Consider the following 18,286-nt stretch of genomic DNA (forward strand, 5'->3'; position numbering starts at 1 on the left):
CTTAGCTCCTTCTTTGCCATCTTCCTGGCGATTCATAATTCTATCTGTGTTGCTAAACGTCCTTTTGTTGTTTAAAAATAAATAAATTTAGAGTATCCAATTATTTTTTTTCCAATTAAGGGGCAATTTAGCATGGCCAATCCACCTAACCTGCACATCTTTGGGTTGTGGGGGTGAAACCCACAAAGACACGGGGAGAATATGCAAACTCCACACGGACAGTGACCCAGGCCGGGATTTGAACCCGGGTCCTCAGCGCCGCAGTCCCAGTGCTAACCACTGCACCACATGCCGCCCTAATGTCCTTTTGTAATTTAAGACTAATGAATGACTGACCATATATATTTAAAAGAGATGCACTTTTCCTCTGTTCCCCAGTATATCTTCAGAGATGTTTGAATGTTTCAACAAACATGCTAGCCTAGTCTCAGGCACTGTTGCGATGTTTTGCAACACAATTAGTGAGCGACTTTAACTCCCAAGATCTTTTTATGTTGAGTTAATACAGGAGAACTGACTTCATGTTTTGCTATTTGGAGGAGAAAGTGTTGTAATTATTTTAATAAACAGTTTTGTGCTGTCTTGTTTAATATTAAATATATTTGTTTACTTGTTTGTCATATAAGTCAGTCCAATAGAATGTATATTAATTTATTTCTGAAGATGAGATGATCATGTGACAGTTTGTTACATTCCAATAAGTCCGACAGTGACAACAGTTCTCTGTTTGATCCTTGGGTCTTGCTATATGTTATAACCTGCCTCCTTACCACTGGCTGGGGACTAATGGCAATCCCACAATCCTTTGGGAGTATGAGCTTCCCCAATGAGGGCGGCGGAGAAATCATTAGCAGATTCCCTGCATAAATAAAGCTGGCCAGTTTGGAACCAGCTAGAGAGGAGTGAGCAGCAAGGGAGTTGCTGCTGCTGTTGTATATATATATATGTTATTGTAAATAAATGTTACTCCTTTCTATCCTTCAACTCGTGCTGGTTCTTTGTGGCCCTCACAAAACTGGCGATGTGGGTTAAAGTGGATAGCTGTCTATGCTGCTGAAGCCACCTCACTGGACTTTTGTTGGATACAGGTTGGAAGTTGTTTTTCAGTTACACCATGCCTCTGTATTGACGTTTGGATGTTTTGATGCTGCGCTGGAAAGCTGGAACCAGTACGCACAACGGATGCGTTACTATTTCCGGGCAAACAACGTCACCGAAAATGAGCGCCAGCTGGTCATTTTGCTCACCGCCTGCGGCCTGCATACATTTGGGGTGATCAGGAGCCTTACGTACCCAGCTGCGCCTGACACCAAGGCGTTTGATGAACTTGTGAACTTGGTGGGGCAACATTTGTAACCCAACCCCGTCCACGATAGTCCAGCGTTACCGGTTTAATACCGCTGAGAGGACCCCAGGAAAATCCCTTGCAGAGTTTCTATCCAGGCTACGCAGATTGCGGAGTACTGTGACTATGGTGAGACCTTGTCAGAAATGTTACGCAACCGTTTGGTTTGCGGTATTAACAATGTGGCCACCCAGAGAAAGTTGTTAGCTGAACCAACATTGACTTTTCAACAGGCCATTCAAATAGCATTGTTCCAAGAGAGCGCAGAACGGGGAGTGCAGGAGCTACAGAGAATGGAGGTGCACGCCTTTGGGGCGCAACCCCTTCCATCCAAAAGCGTCTCCCTGCACCCCTGCGGTACCTTGGGCGAGGCGACGTCCGGATCGACGCCAGTGGCTGTCGGACGTTCCTCCCCGAAGGGAGCCTTCTCCAGAACCAATGGAAGAGGAGCCATGTCTGTGTCGGACTTGTGGGTGCCGACCCCGTCGCGGACGCCGGTCCTGGGGGCGCCAGAGGCGCCATCATCCCGACAGAGACTGGGGCAAGCCCAGAGGCTGTATCTTCCATTTGGATGAACCTGCGGCGACTACACCCGAGGACGTGGAGACGGAGGATGACTGCCTGCAGCTGCATTGTGTGGCAGCCATTAAGGTGGCCCCCATTAAGGTGACAGTACAGGTCAATGGTCACCCGCTTGAGATGGAGTTGGATACTGGCGCAGCGGTCTCCGTGATCGCCCAGAGGACATTCGACCGCATCAAGCAGGGTATACAGACCCTTACATTAACCGACACACAGGTCAGGTTGGCCACCTACACGGGGTGTTGAACATTGCAGGAACTACGATGAGCCCTGTTGTTTATGGACGCCAGGAGGAGCGTTTCCACTTATCGTGGTGCGCAGCCATGGGCCCAGCCTGTTGGGTCGGGACTGGTTGCGCCATTTGCGGCTGCAGTGGCAGCACATCCTCCAAACAGGTTCTGGAGGGTTGACTGAGGTGCTAGGACGGTACCCAGATGTATTCCAGCCTGGTTTGGGGAAAATAAAAGGGGCGGTAGCCCGTATCCAAGTCGAACCAGGAGCCGCACCGCGCTATTTCCGGGCGTGCCTGGTGCCTATGCCTTGCTCGAGAATATAGAAGGGTGTCATAATATGCACCCATGCACATCATGAGGTAAAAGCAGGCAGTGACAGACACCCAGGTGAGCCAATCAACATACAGAACAGAACATGACCAATCGCCAGACAGAACACCAGAGGGGGCTTCCAACTATAAAACACACAAGGCATCAGCACTCTGCCTTTTTCCACTGGTGACAACTGTAGTGACAGTCAGGGTGTACAAATCATTCAACACCCTCTACACGTGGATCAGAGCTAGCCTGGTCTAGATAGTTAATGTTAGTTTGCTTCGAGTAGTAGAGAGTCAACACACAGGCAGCTGTGTGCTTCGTTACTGAAGTTCAATAAATCTTATTGAACCAACGCCTACATTTGGTGTACGCTTGATCATTTAACTGCATTGTGTTGCAGTCCGTGTTACCCCAGGGTGAATAACACGACATGATACCAGGAGTGGCTACTGCGTCTAAGTAATTTACCTTCGGAAATTCACTGACGGCCAGCAACTGCCTTCCAGTGGCATGGAAAAGATCCAGGCACCTCCACAGCTCCGGATCTCCGGGAACCTTGGCGTCAACTGGTGGGTCTTCAAGCAGAAATTCAGTCTATACCTTGAGGCCTCGGGCCTCGAAAGTGCCCCCGATGCCCGAAAAATCGCGCTGCTACTGTCGACTGCGGGGGATCAGGCCACCCAAATCTTCAATTCGCTCACCTTTGCAGATGGTGAGGACAAGACCAAGTTCCAGACCACCTTAGCCAAATTCGACAGTCACTGTGAGGTCGAGACGAACGAAAGCTTCGAGTGTTATGTCTTCCAGCAGCGCCTTCAGGGTAAGGATGAGCCTTTCCAGTCTTTTCTCATTCATCTTCGCATTCTAGCGCAATCCTGCAACTACGGTGACACCACTGACTCCCTCATCAGGGATCAGATCGTGTTTGGCGTCCACTCCGATGCCCTGCGGGAGCAGCTCCTAAAAATAAAAAATATGACCCTGCCAGTGGCCATCGAGACGTGCAAAGACCACGAACAGACGAAAGTCGCTATTCCTGCCTTAAGTCGCCAGAGCAGGACCAACTCGCCTCCCACGAGGCTGAGAGTGTACAGGCCATCGCCCGAATGCGGGACCTGAGCATTGATGAAGGCGGCCATTTTGTGCGCTTTTCCAGGGGTCCCACGCATGCGCACCACGGTCGGGAGAACAAAGCAGCCGAAGACTACACTGCGCAGGTGCAAGCGGCGGCTGACCGCACTGCGCATGTGTGACGACGCACCGAGCGTCACAACATCGACGTGATGACGTGCCCCAACTGCGGCACCACCCATTTAAAGCGGCAATGCCCTGCAAGAGGCAGGCGATGTCTCAACTGCAAGAAGCTTGGCCATTATGCGGCTTGGTGCAGGTGTGCACCTCCGATAAGGGGCTAGTGATCCCAGGTCCAACGGAGACCCGTTCGAAGTGTGAAGCAAGGGTTGCTGGACTTGGAATCTGATCCCATCACAGATCCAGAGGACGACTGCCCGGAGCCCCCATATCGAGTGGGCATCATCACCATGCATGACAAGGCCTCCTCGCATTCTTAATGTGGATTATGCGGACGAGTGGCGTGCCACAGCACAAGTCAACGATTGTAGCAGCCGGTTCAAGCTGGACACCGGTGCTTCGGCCAATCTAATATCCCGAGCAGATCTTGCTCGTATCCAAAGGCAGCCAACAATTCTTCCGCCGGCCTGCCAGTTGCTCGACTACAATGGAAATGCCATCACTGCGTTAGGGTCCTGTCACTTGCATGTATCCAACTTTGCGGTTTGAGATCGTCAAGCCCGGCAAGGCTTCCCTGCTTGGTGCCCATGAATGCAAGCTGTTCCATCTCGTCCAGGGTGTACATGCCATGTCCTCTGCCAACAGCACTCTTCAGGCCGACATTGAGGAGCTACTATTGCAATACCCGGATGTGGTCACTGGGATGTGTACGCTGCCGTACCGCTATAAAATTCTGCTCAGACCTGATGCCACGCCTGTCATCCATGCGCCACGCCGGGTGCCGACGCCCCTCAAGGACCATCTAAAGGCGCAGCTGCAGGAGCTCCAAGATCAGGGAATAATATCCAAGGTGAGGGAACCAACTGACTGGGTCAGCTCGATGGTCTGCGTCAAGAAGCCCTCTGGAGAACTGCGCATTTGTATCGATCCCAAGGATCTGAACCGCAACATTATGAGGGAACACTACCCGATCCCGAAGCGGGAGGAGCTGATGAGTGAGATGGCACATGCCAAATTCTTTACAAAGCTGGATGCATCGCATGGCTTCTGGCAGATACAGCTGGACGAGTCCAGCAGGAAGCTCTGCACGTTTAATACACTCTTCGGAAGATATTGCTACAACCGAATGCCGTTTGGTATTGTTTCAGCCTCCGAAATCTTTCATCGAATAATGGAACAAATGCTAGAGGGCATTGACGGTGTGCAGGTTTATGTTGACGACGTCATCATATGGTCCACAACCCCGGAGGAACATATTTCTCATCTGCAACAAGTCTTCAGGCGCATACATGCCAACAGCCTGAAATTAAATAAAACCAAATGCTCCTTTGGCATGTCGTCGATTAAGTTTCTGGGTGATCAGATCTCCCAGCAGAGCGTGCAACCAGACTCGGACAAAGTCACGGCCATCAACACAATGAAGACCCCAGAGGACAAGAAGGCGGTCCTCCGCTTCCTGGGGATGGTAAAATTTTGGGGGAAGTTCATTCCCAACCTCGCGTCACACACCACGGCCCTCAGGCACCTGGTGAAGAAGTCCACCACTTTCCAGTGGCTACCCGCACACCAAGCAGAGTGGCTTGAGGGAGGTCCTCCCAGCAAGTGAGACTAAAATCTCCACAGACGCCAGCCAGGACAGCATTGGGGCGGTGCTCCTCCAGAAGGACGACACCTCGTCCTGGGCTCCAGTGGCGTACCCGTCAAGGACCATGACCCCCACTGAGCAACGATATGCTCAAATAGAGAAAGAATGCCTGGGCCTTCTCACTGGCATCGTGAAATTCCACGATTATGTCTCTGGTCTCCCGACCTTTACAGTAGAGATGGACCACAGACCCCTAGTGCACATTATACACAAGGACTTAAATGACATGACACCCAGGCTCCAGCGCATTCTCCTTCGACTCCGCAGGTATGACTTTGAACTGGTTTACACACCTGGAAAGGAGCTAATCATCGCGGATGCCCTGTCGCGTACCATCACCTCGCCATGTGAGCAGGTAGACTTCATACATGACATTGAGGCACAGGTGCAACTGTGTGCCAGCACCCTCCCGACATCCGACGAACGACTCGTCATCATTCAAGAGGAGACCGCCAAGGACCCTCTTCTGCAGCGGGTCATACATCACCTCATGAGTGGCTGGCAGAAAGGGCAATGCCCCCAATACTATAATGTGAAGGATGACCTAACTGTTGTCGAGGGGATCCTCCTGAAATTGGATCGCATCGTCATTCCGTGCAGCCTCCAGAGCTTGGTGCTCACGCAGATACACGAGGGACACCTCGGTATTGTGAAGTGCAGGCGCCGGGGCCCGGCAGGCTGTCTATTGGCCCGGAATCAATGAGGACATATCAAACATGGTCCTCAATTGCCAACCTGCCAGCGCTTCCAGCCTGCTCAGCCCAAAGAAACGCTCCAGCAGCACAAGATCGTGACCTCTCCGTGATCTAAGGTCGGCGTTGACCTTTTTCACACCAACGGGCGTGACTACTTCCTGATAGTTGATTACTTCTCCAGTTACACCGAGGTAGTGAAACTGTCTGACCTAACATCCAGGACTGTCATAAAGACCTGCAAGGAGGCATTTGCCAGGCCTGGAATCCTGCTTACAGTTATGAGCGACAACGGTCCCTGTTTCTATAGTCAAGAATGGTCCAACTTCGCAACGCAATACCACTTCCAGCACATCACCTCGAGCACGCATTACCCGCAATCTAATGGGAAAGTCAAAAAAGAGGTCCATTTCGTGAAGCAGATGCTCTGTAAGGCTGTGGACTCAGCTTCGGACTTTAATTTTGCCCTTCTGGCGTACAGGGCAACCCCTCTGTCCAACGGTATGTCTCCGGCACGGCTCCTTACAATCGTAACCTGCGGACGACTGTTCCGGCCATGTCCCTGACCTGGATCACCTTCCAGTGCTGCAAAAGATGCAGCAGATCAGAACCCGGCAAAAGCTGACATATGATGCTCATGCTACTGATCTGCCCGTGCTCTCTCTGAAGGACGCTGTTCGCATCAAGTTGCCTGGTGAAGGCTGGTCAGCTCCAGCTGTTGTTGTTCGACAGGCTGCTCCCAGGTCGCTTGTGGTTCGCATGGCTGATGGATCTATTGTCAGGCGCAACAGAAGGGCACTACACAAACTTGCCTGCCCACCACCGGATCTCACGTTCCCAGATGTTGTTCTGCCTTATCCGGACACCTCGCTCCACGAGGCCACCAATCTGGTTGTATGCCAACCTGTCAAGACACCATCATCCCCGCCTCCATCTCTCAGGCGGTCCACAAGAATCCGACGACAGCCCCAACGACTGGACTTATAAATAGTTCCTTTGTATATATACTGTTATGTTTCTGCACGCTAGACACCTTACATGTACATATCCATTCACTCACCAATTGCTGTATATAGTTACTTTTGTAAATATGTCGTATATGCTCTAAGCAACCGACAATTTTTTTTTAAAACGGGGGATGTCATAATATGCACCCATGCACATCATGAGGTAAAGGCAGGCAGTGACAGACACCCAGGTGAGCCAATCAACATACAGAACACAACACGACCAATCACCGGATAGAACACCAGAGTGGGGCTTCCAACTATAAAACACACGAGTGATCAGCACTCCGCCTCTTTCCACTGGTGATAGCTATAGTGACAGTCAGGGTGTACAAATCATTCAACACCTTCTACACGTGGATCAGAGCTAGCCTGGTCTAGATAGTTAATGTTAGTTTACTTAGAGTAGTAGAGAGTCAACCCACAGGCAGCTGTGTGCTTCGTTTCTGAAGTTCAATAAATCTTATTGAACCAACACCTACGTTTGGTGTATGCTTGATCATTTAACTGCATCGTGTAGCAGTCCGTGTTACCCAAGGGTGAATAACACAACAAAGGGGACCTCACTCGTTTGGAGACCTTGGGTATTATCAGGCCCGTCCTTTTTGCTGACTGGGCAGCACCAATTGTACCTGTAATGAAGCCAGATGCCACAGTTCGCTTGTGCGGCAACTATAAACTTACAGTGAATACGGCATCCTGGCTCGACCGATATCCAATGCCTCGCATAGAGGATCTCTACGCGAAGCTTGCAGGCGGACTCTCGTTCACGAAATTAGATATGAGTCACGCCTACCTACAGTTGGAGCTGGACCCTGCCTCCCGGCCATATGTAACTATTAATATACACCGGGGCCTGTATGAATATACACTGTTACCCTTTGAGGTATCCTCTGCCTGCGCTATTTTTCAATGCGTCATGGAGGGCATCTTGAGAGGTTTACCGTGTCTCGCTGTCTACTTAGACAACGTTTTGATTACAGGGACGTCGGAGCAGGAACATTTGGAAAATTTGGAGGCTGTCCTTAGACGCTTTTCAGAGGCTGGAGTCCATTTACGTCGCACAAAGTACGTCTTTCAGGCGAAGGAAGTAGCCTACCTAGGTTATCGGGTGGACCACAAAGGTTTGCACATCATCGCAGAGAAGGTGTGCGCAATTCAACATGCCCCCGCCCCGACTGACACTTCACATCTTTGTTCTTTTCTCTGCCTCGTAAACTATTACGGGAAGTACCTCCCCAATCTGGCAACTACGCTGGCCCCGTTGCACCTTCTGCGAAAGAAGAATCGCACCTGGGTTTGGGGTCAGCCGCAAGAAACCGCTTTCCGGCGGGTAAAGCAACAATTGTCGTCGTCTGGGTTACTAACCCACTATGATCCTGGAAAGCTTTTGCTTGTCATATGTGATGCATCCCCGTATGGTATTGGGGCCGTCCTGTCCCACAAGATGGAGAACGGGGCCGAGCGGCCGATAGCTTTCGCCTCCCGCACATTGACTGCAGCGGAAAAGAAGTACACGCAGATCGAGAAGGAGGGCCTGGCGGTCGTTTTTGCGGTGAAATGCTTCCACCAGTACGTGTATGGCCGCCACTTCACTATCGTGACTGATCATAAGCCTCTGCTGGGACTTTTCCGAGAGGATAAGACAATACTGCCCATTGCTTACGCACAGATCCAGCGCTGGGCTTTGTTGCTCACTGCCTACGAGTATTCTCTGGAGCACAAACCAGGAACCCAGATAGCGAATGTCGACGCACTGAGCCGATTGCCTTTATCGACCGACCCCATGTCGACCCTCACGACCGGTGAGGTGGTTGCAACCCTAAATTTTATGGACACCTTGCCTGTCACGGCATCACAGATCTGTGAGTGGACCCAGACGGAGCCAGTCCTGTCAAAGGTTCGGCACATAGTCCTGTCTGGTGGGCAGCATAGACAGCTCCCAGGCGAGATGCAGGCATTTTCCTCCAAGCTGTCAGAATTCAGCGTGGAAGACGGTATCCTCTTGTGGGGGACGCATGTGATTGTCCCGGAAAAAGGACAGGAGCTGATACTAAGGGACTTGCACAATGGGCATCCAGGTGTGACCAAAATGAAAATGTTGGCCCGGAGTTATGTCTGGTGGCCAGGCCTCGACACCGACATTGAGAAGGTGGCCCAAAACTGCTCCATTTGCCAGGAGCATCAGAAGCTTCCGCCAGCCGCGCCCCTACATCACTGGGAATGGCCAGGGCGGCCTTTCAGATTTCGCCGGCCCATTTCAAGGATCCATGTTCCTTCTATTAATCGATGCCCAGTCTAAATGGTTAAAGCTGAATAAGATGGTAGGCACAATGTCCTGTGCAACAATCGAGAAGATGCGTTTGTCTTTCAGTATGCATGGCCTCCCCGAGGTGCTGGTCACGGACAACGGCACTCCGTTCACAAGAGAGGAGTTTGCGAGGTTCATGAAGATGAACGACATATGCCATATCCACACCGCTCCATACCACCCGGCTTCCAATGGGTTGGCTGAGCGCGCAGTGCAGACATTCAAACGAGGCCTAAAGAAGCAGTCTTCCGGGTCTAGGATACGAGACTGGCTCATGTTTTGTTTTCATATAGGACCACTCCACATGCGGTGACTGGGGTAGCTCCCGGGCAACACCTAATGGGCTGGAGACTTCGCACCCGCCTTAGCATGGTTTTCCCGGACATTGGCGCAAAAGTACGACGCACTCAAGAACGGCAGGGACATGGTTTTTCTCGGCATCGGCCGATTCGGCAGTTTGCGTCTGGTGACCCAGTGTTCATTCAAAATTTTGCCGGTGGTACCCAGTGGGTTCCTGGCGTTATCTTCGCCAAACGGTCCCTATCTCTTACCAGGTGAAAGCCCAGGGTCATCTCCAGCGCAAGCATGTAGACCATGTTCGGCTCAGAAGACCATCTCTTCAAAAGATTCCCCGCCCCGGATCTCATTTCTACAGCTACAGAGACCAGACACAGTGGAAAGTATTCCTCACAATCTTCCTCTGATGCCGCGCTCAAAGCCTGCTCAGGTCGTTGCAGAACCGCGTGGAGATAGAGACGCCGAGATGATGGAGGCAGCAGACTCCGACTCCGAGATGGAGACACAGGACTCCTCAGAGGGGGAGTCCTCAGGCCCACAGGCCGTGGATGTACAACCGTTATGCCTTTCATCACGGAAGCGCCGCTCTCCGTCTTGTTACACGCCGCCCGATCCAGCGCCTTGTGCATATGGTGTCCGGCCTGCAGCAAAATGAGTCCGACACCCTCCTTTGCCAGGGTCTTCGGTAGATTCCTTGGACTTTGGGGGGGAGGGAGGTTGTAACCTGCCTGCTTACCACTGGGTGGGGACTAATGACAATCCCACAATCCTTTGGGAGTATGAGCTTCCCCAATGAGGGCGGCGGAGAAATCATTAGCAGATTCCCTGCATAAATAAAGCTGGCCAGTTTGGAACCAACTAGAGAGGAGTGAGCAGCAAGGGAGTTGCTGCTGCTGTTGTGTATATATAGAACATAGAAAAATACAGCACAGAACAGGCCCTTCGGATATGTTATTGTAAATAAATGTTATTTCTTTCTATCCTTCAACTCGTGCTGGATTCTTCATGGCCCTCACAAAACGATATTTGGCCGATTATAGGGCAAATGCACTCCTTGCTTTGTAGGTGAGGTTTATTACTGGAATGGTTGACAATGCTGAATCCAAATGACCTATTTTGTGTAAACCTCTCCCACCCCCGCAGCCATGTCCTACATTCAGATACATTCTCCAGCTCCTTGGCTGCAGTGTGGGCCTGCCTCACCAAATCTCACCCAGCAGCTCCTGAAGGTGCTGACCCATGATGGGTCAGAGTTCCACAGACATTGTCTGACCTTGAATCCTGACCAAAATGTTTATTCCTCGTGCATGAGTGCTGCAGTCAGCACCTCAGTTTGATTCAAAACTGAGCATGATCCTTTCGACAGCATGGGATCGCAATGATCAGCAAGAACTCATGGCTTATTCCTTCCTTCTTGGTGGCCTAGCTGTGTGGAGGCTAAATGCTGCTTCCCTATGACCATCATGGCTGAGGTCCACTTGCACCAACTGGGAATTAAACCTGGATTTTGGTTGCTGTGCACATTCATTAGGAAAATCGATGGGAAAAGTGCAAACCCAGTATCGCCAAGGCAGAATACGACCATGTTTATTATGCATCCAAGCTAATATGAGGTGTGAACTTCAAACTCCAGAACATAGCATGCCTGGCCTAATTATAAGCAAATATTATCACCATTTGAAGTGCTTTAAGGCACCGCTGTGCTTGGTATATTGTATTTTGGGGGGGAGACAGGATATTATCCACTTTGTGTAAAGGTGGAGTCTGGAGTGTGTTCAGAGCTGAAATGTAGCTGTGTGTATATTTTTTATAATTACTGCATGGTCATACTATAATTAGCTATAGTTGGGACAGCACAGTGGTGCAGTGCTACCTCACGGCAATTTAATTTATTTAGAAAAAAGAACTGAGCATGACAAAACATCGATTTGTCAGATCATTTGAATTACAAACTTTAAATTAAGAGTAGACTAAAAATTCCCACCATTTGTATCGGTTACAACGTAAAGAAGATGTCCTGCAGAGCCAACGCCTCATCAAATAGTCTAGAAACAGCTATATCACACTTTACTCTCATTCTCACAGTTTATGAAGTTAGCAAATCTTTGATTATTAACCTGTAATCATTCTCAGCTGCCCACTATTCTCTGCATAACCTGTTATTTTTAATTCACTAACCAGTTATTTCAGTTACCTCGTTAAAAAGAAACAAATGAACATTAGCTCTAACCACAACAGAAGAGGAAATAATATAAAACAGAACACAATAAACCCAGCAGCATCACAAAGCTGTTACACACCTAAACCATAATTAAGAGGCGTCAGTTAACATGCAAATAGCAACCCAAAAATAATTTCTAACAGACTGAAAGGACAATGAGAAAACAGATGGACTTATTCAGCTCAAAATTAAATGTTACTTTTCACGCTTCCCGACAGTATAACAAGGGCCACTTAGCTCAATTATCTGGATCACTAGCGTGTGGTCCAAAACAATGCTAAAAGTGTGGGTTCAGTTAGAACTTTCCTCCTCACCTACCCCATGTGTAATGTGGAGTGCTGCCCCGAAAGCCATATATATCTCTCTAACAGGGATAGAGGCCTACGGTCCCTCGTGAACTATAGCTAATTCTTTTTTTAAAAAATTTTTTAGCAACCCCAATTCTTTTTTTCCCAATTAAGGGGCAATTTAGAGTGGCCAATTCACCTACCCTGCACATCTTTTTCGGTTGTGGGGGTGAGACCCATGCAGGCATGGGGAGAACGTGTAAACTCCACATGGACAGTGACCCAGGGCCGGGATCGAACCCTGGTCCTCGGCGTCGTGAAGCAGTAGTGCTAACCACTGCGCCACCATGGTGCCCCTGCTCAGTTCTTAACTAATTGCATTATTGACATTGCTACAGTCAAATTATTGCATAACATATTGGGCAGCACGGTAGCATTGTGGGTAGCACAATTGCTTCACAGCTCCAGGGTCCCAGGTTCGATTCCGGCTTGGGTCACTGTCTGTGCGGAGTCTGCACATCCTCCCCGTGTGTGCGTGGGTTTCCTCCGGGTGCTCCGGTTTCCTCCCACAGTCCAAAGATGTGCAGGTTAGGTGGATTGGCCATGATAAATTGCCCTTAGTGTCCAAAATTGCCCTTAGTGTTGGGTGGGGTTACTGGGTTATGGGGATAGGGTGGAGGTGTTGACCTTGGGTAGGGTGCTCTTTCCAAGAGCCGATGCAGACTCAATGGGCTGAATGGGCTCCTTCTGCACTGTAAATTCTATGATCTCTACCAACCAAAGGAATATGTTCCCGGGCTTGTGGAGCCGATAGTTCCCAATTGCTTTTCCTTGGCAACGCCTCAGCCAATCAGAGTTGATTTGCCAGCCAATCAGCAGCCTTTTCTCCTGTAGTATAAATTGTTGTGATTGTTTGAAATTTGGCATTCTTGTATTTGTCCAGCAAGCCAAAATGTTTTGGCAACATGTCTTTCCTTAGCAATATTCCAATTCTGTACTACCAAGTGACAATTGACTAATTCAAAATGTTGTAGCGCGCAAAGCTTTCAAATGACCAGGAACAGGCTGCACTTAAGTATAGCTCTGAAGAAGTCATACGGACTTGAAACGTTAACTTTGTTCTTCTCTCCATAGATGCTGCCAGACCTGCCGAGCTTTTCTATCACTTTCTGTTTTTATTTCAGATTTCCATCATCCACACTATTTTGCTTTTATTGCACTTAAGTCCATCTGTATTTCGGCAGGAGCTACAATAATTGATACTCATGTATAACGTGTTAGATCTTGATTCACTAAAGTTTAATACTTGTGTATTAATCATTGCAAATTTGCTGAGAATTATCAACCAGGTATTAATAATTAATTGAGTTGAATTCCGGGTGCGGCGATGACCAGCTAAGTCGCACGTTTCGGCAGCTCCCGGTGGAACGGACTTTTGGGCTCTTAATAGGATCCCCATCAGCAATTTTAACGGCAAATAACACTGTGCGGTAATCCAGAAGGGAATCCCCCCCGGACACGGATGGAAAAAAGAGAGGAAAGTAGCCGGATTGCGGTGGATCCTCAAGAGCAGCGGCCAGGAAGGCAGGCACAAAGCAAGATGGCGTCGGAAGGAGGCAGTTTAATATGGGGCCCTGACCAACAAGAGTTCCTGCGGCGTTGCGTAGATTAACTCAAAAAGGAGATGAAGAAGGAGCTGTTGGCCCCGATATTACAAGCGATTGAGGGGCTAAAGGAGGAGCAAAAGACCCAGGAACAGGAGCTTCGGGTCGTGAAGGCAAAGGCTGCTGAGAATGAGGACGACATACAGGGCCTGGTGGTGAAAACGGAGATCCACGAGGCACAACACAAAAGATGTGTGGAAAGGCTGGAGGTGCTGGAGAACAATGCGAGGAGGAAGAACTTAAGGATTCTTGGTCTTCCCGAAGGTGCAGAGGGGGCGGACGCCGGGGCATATGTGAGCACGATGCTGCATTCGTTAATGGGATCGGAGGCCCCGACGGGTCCGCTGGAGATGGAGGGAGCCTATCGAGTTATGGCGCGAAGACCGAGGGCTGGAGAAACTCCTCGAGCAATAGTTGTGAGATTTCTCCGATACAAGGACAGAGAGATGCTCCTCAGATGGGCCAAGAAAACTCGGAACAGTAGGTAGGAGAATGCGGTGATCCGCGTGTATCAAGATTGGAGTGCGGAGGCGGCGAGAAGGAGGGCAAGCTTTAATCGGGCCAAGGCGGTGTTGCATAAAAGGAAGGTCAAATTCGGAATGTTGCAGCCGGCGAGACTGTGGGTCACACATCTAGGGAAACACCACTATTTCGAAACAGCAGACGAAGCGTGGACATTTATTGTCGAGGAGAAGCTGGAGTGAGCGGGCCAGAAGAAAAAGAACGTTTGGGACAAAAGGGGGGGGGGGTGAATTTGTGGGATGAAGGGGGGAAAAGGGGGAAGAGAAGGCTTCCCAGATTGTTAAACCTGCGACCCTGTAACTTCTCTCTCTTCCCCATGTCGTGGGGGAGGGGGTGAGGGAGGATGAGGAGCTGTGGGCGTCGGCCATTGGGGGTGGGGCCAAAAGGGGAAGCTTTGTTCCCGCGCTATGGTAATCATGGCGGGAACAGGGAAGCAGGAAGGAGGGGGCCTCGCACAGTGTGAGCCGAGGTCACGGGAGGAAGCCGAGGTCGGCCAGAGTTTGCTGACTTCTGGGAGCAACATGGGGGGTGCAATTACGCTAGCTTGGGATCTAGCGGGGCGGGGGGGGTTAACTGGGTTGCTGCTGCTGGGGAGAAGGGGGAGCTGGTATGGGGGGGGGGGGGGTCGGGGCGGGGGGGGGGGGGGTCGCCTGGGGGGGATACAGCTACGTGGGAACCGGGTGAGGAGCTGGATTGAAAAAGGAAATGGCTAGGGGGGGGGGTAAAGAGCCCCCCAACCCGGTTGATCACGTGGAATGTGAGAGGGCTGAACGGGCCGATTAAGAGGGCACAGGTACTCGCACACCTAAAGAAACTTAAGGCCGATGTGGTTATGCTTCAGGAGACGCATCTGAAGCTGACAGACCAGGTTAGACTTCGCAAAGGATGGGTGGGGCAGGTGTTTCATTCGGGGCTGGATGCAAAAAACAAGGGGGTGGCCATACTAGTGGGGAAGCGGGTAATGCTTGAGGCAAAGACTATAGTGGCGGATAGTGGGGGCAGATACGTGATGGTAAGTGGCAAATTGCAAAGGGGAGGCGGTGGTATTGGTGAACGTGTATGCCCCGAACTGGGATGATGCCAATTTTATGAGGCGTATGTTAGGACGCATCCCGGACCTAGAGGCGGGAAAGTTGGTAATGGGTGGAGACTTTAATACGGTGCTGGACCCAGGGCTGGACAGATCGAGGTCCAGGACCGGAAGGAGGCCGGCTGCAGCTAGGGTGCTTAAGGATTTTATGGTGCAGATGGGAGGAGTAGACCCCTGGAGATTTAGTAGACCTAGGAGTAAGGAGTTTTTGTTTTTCTCCTATGTACATAAAGTATTTTTACGAATAGATTTTTTTGTTTTGGGAAGGGCACTGATCCCAAAGGTGACGGGGACGGAGTACACGGCTATAGCCATCTCGGATCATGCTCCACACTGGGTGGACCTGGAGAAAGGGGAAGAAAAGCAACAGCTTCCACCCTGGAGAATGGACATGGGATTATTGGCAGATGAGGGGGTGTGTTTAAGGGTGAGGGGGTGTATTGAAAGGTACTTGGAAATTAATGATAATGGGGAGGTACAGGTGGGAGTGGTCTGGGAGGCACTGAAGGCAGTGGTTAGAGGGGAGCTGATATCTATTAGGGCACATAAAGGAAAGCAGGAGGGTAGGGAAAGGGAGTGGTTGTTGAAAGAACTGCTGAGGGTGGACAGACAATACGCGGAGGCACCGGAGGAGGGACTGTACAGGGAAAGGCAAAGGCTACATGTAGAATTTGACTTGTTGACTACGGGTAAAGCAGAGGCACAATGGAGGAAGGCACAGGGTGTACAGTACGAATATGGGGAGATGGCGAGTAGGTTGTTGGTCCACCAACTGAGGAAAAGGGGAGCAGCGAGGGAGATAGGGGGGGTGAGAGATGAGGAGGGGGAGATGGAGCGGGGAGCGGAGAGAGTGAATGGATGTTCAAGGCATTTTATGAAAGATTATATGAAGCGCAGCCCCCGGACGGGAAGGAGTGAATGATGTGCTTTCTGGATCAGCTGGAAGTTCCTAAGGTGGAGGAGCAGGAGAGAGTGGGGCTGGGAGCACAGATTGAGACGGAGGAAGTAGTGAAAGGGATTGGAAGCATGCAGGCGGGGAAGGCCCCGGGACCAGATGGATTCCCAGTTGAATTCTATAAGAAATATTTGGACTTGCTGGCCCTGCTACTGATGAGAACCTTTAATGAGGCGAGGGAAAGGGGGCAGCTGCCCCCGACTATGTCAGAGGCAACGATATCGCTCCTCCTAAAGAAGGAAAAAGACCCGCTGCAATGCGGGTCATACAGGCCCATTTCCCTCCTGAATGTGGATGCTAAGATCCTGGCCAAGGTAATGGCAATGAGGATAGAGGATTGTGTCCCGGGGGTGGTCCATGAGGACCAAACTGGGTTTGTGAAGGGGAGACAGCTAAATACAAATATACGGAGGCTGCTAGGGGTAATGATGATGCCCCCACCAGAGGGGGAAGTGGAGATAGTGGTGGCGATGGATGCCGAGAAAGCATTTGATAGAGTGGAGTGGGATTATTTGTGGGAGGTGTTGAGGAGATTTGGCTTTGGGGACGGGTATATCAGGTGGGTACAGTTGCTGTATAGGGCCCCGATGGCGAGCGTGGTCACGAATGGACGGGGGTCTGACTATTTTCGGCTCCATAGAGGGACGAGGCAGGGATGTCCTCTGTCCCCGTTATTGTTTGCACTGGCGATTGAACCCCTGGCCATGGCACTGAGGGGTTCCAGGAAGTGGAGGGGAGTACTTAGGGGGGGGGGAGAAGAACACCGGGTATCTCTCTATGCGGACGATTTGTTGCTATATGTGGCGGACCCGGCGGAGGGGATGCCAGAGATAATGCGGATACTTGGGGAGTTTGGGGATTTTTCAGGGTATAAACTGAACATGGGGAAAAGTGAGTTATTTGTGGTGCACCCGGGGGAGCAGAGCAGAGAGATGGAGGATTTACTGTTGAGGAAGGTAACAAGGGACTTCCGGTACCTGGGGATACAGATAGCCAAGAATTGGGGTACATTACATAGGCTTAATTTAACGCGGTTGGTGGAACAGATGGAGGAGGACTTTAAGAGATGGGACATGGTGACCCTGTCATTGGCAGGTAGGGTGCAGGCGGTTAAAATGGTGGTCCTCCCGAGATTCCTTTTTGTGTTCCAGTGCCTCCCGGTGGTGATCACGAAGGCTTTTTTCAAAAGAATTGAGAAGAGCATTATGAGTTTTGTGTGGGCTGGGAAGACCCCGAGAGTGAGGCGGGGATTCTTGCAGCGTAGTAGGGACAGGGGGGTGCTGGCACTACCGATCCTAAGTGAGTACTACTGGGCCGCCAATGTTTCAATGGTGTGTAAGTGGATGGGAGAAGGGGAGGGAGCGGCGTGGAAGAGAGTGGAGAGGGCGTCCTGCAAGGGGACTAGCCTGCAAGCAATGGTGACGGCGTTGTTGCCGTTCTCACCAAAGAAATACACCACAAGCCCGGTGGTGGTGGCTACATTGAAAATTTGGGGGCAGTGGAGACGGCATAGGGGAGGGACGGGAGCTTCGGCGCGGTCCCCGATAAGAAACAATCATAGGTTCGTTCCGGGGAGAATGGATGGGGGATTTGGAGCATGGCAAAGAGCTGGGGTAGTACAACTAAGAGATCTATTTGTAGATGGGACGTTTGCGAGTTTGGGAGCGCTGACGGAGAAATATGGGTTGCCCCAAGGGAATGCAATTCGGTATATGCAATTGAGGCCTTTTGTGAGGCAACAGGTGAGGGAATTCCCGCAGCTCCCGACGCAGGAAGTGCAGGATAGAGTGATCTCAGAGACATGGGTGGGGGACGATAAGGTAGCGGACATATACAGGGAGATGTGGGACGAGGGGGAGATCATGG

The sequence above is a fragment of the Scyliorhinus torazame genome, chromosome 1 (genome assembly GCF_047496885.1).
Source record: "Scyliorhinus torazame isolate Kashiwa2021f chromosome 1, sScyTor2.1, whole genome shotgun sequence".
NCBI classification, from domain to species: Eukaryota; Metazoa; Chordata; class Chondrichthyes; order Carcharhiniformes; family Scyliorhinidae; genus Scyliorhinus; species Scyliorhinus torazame.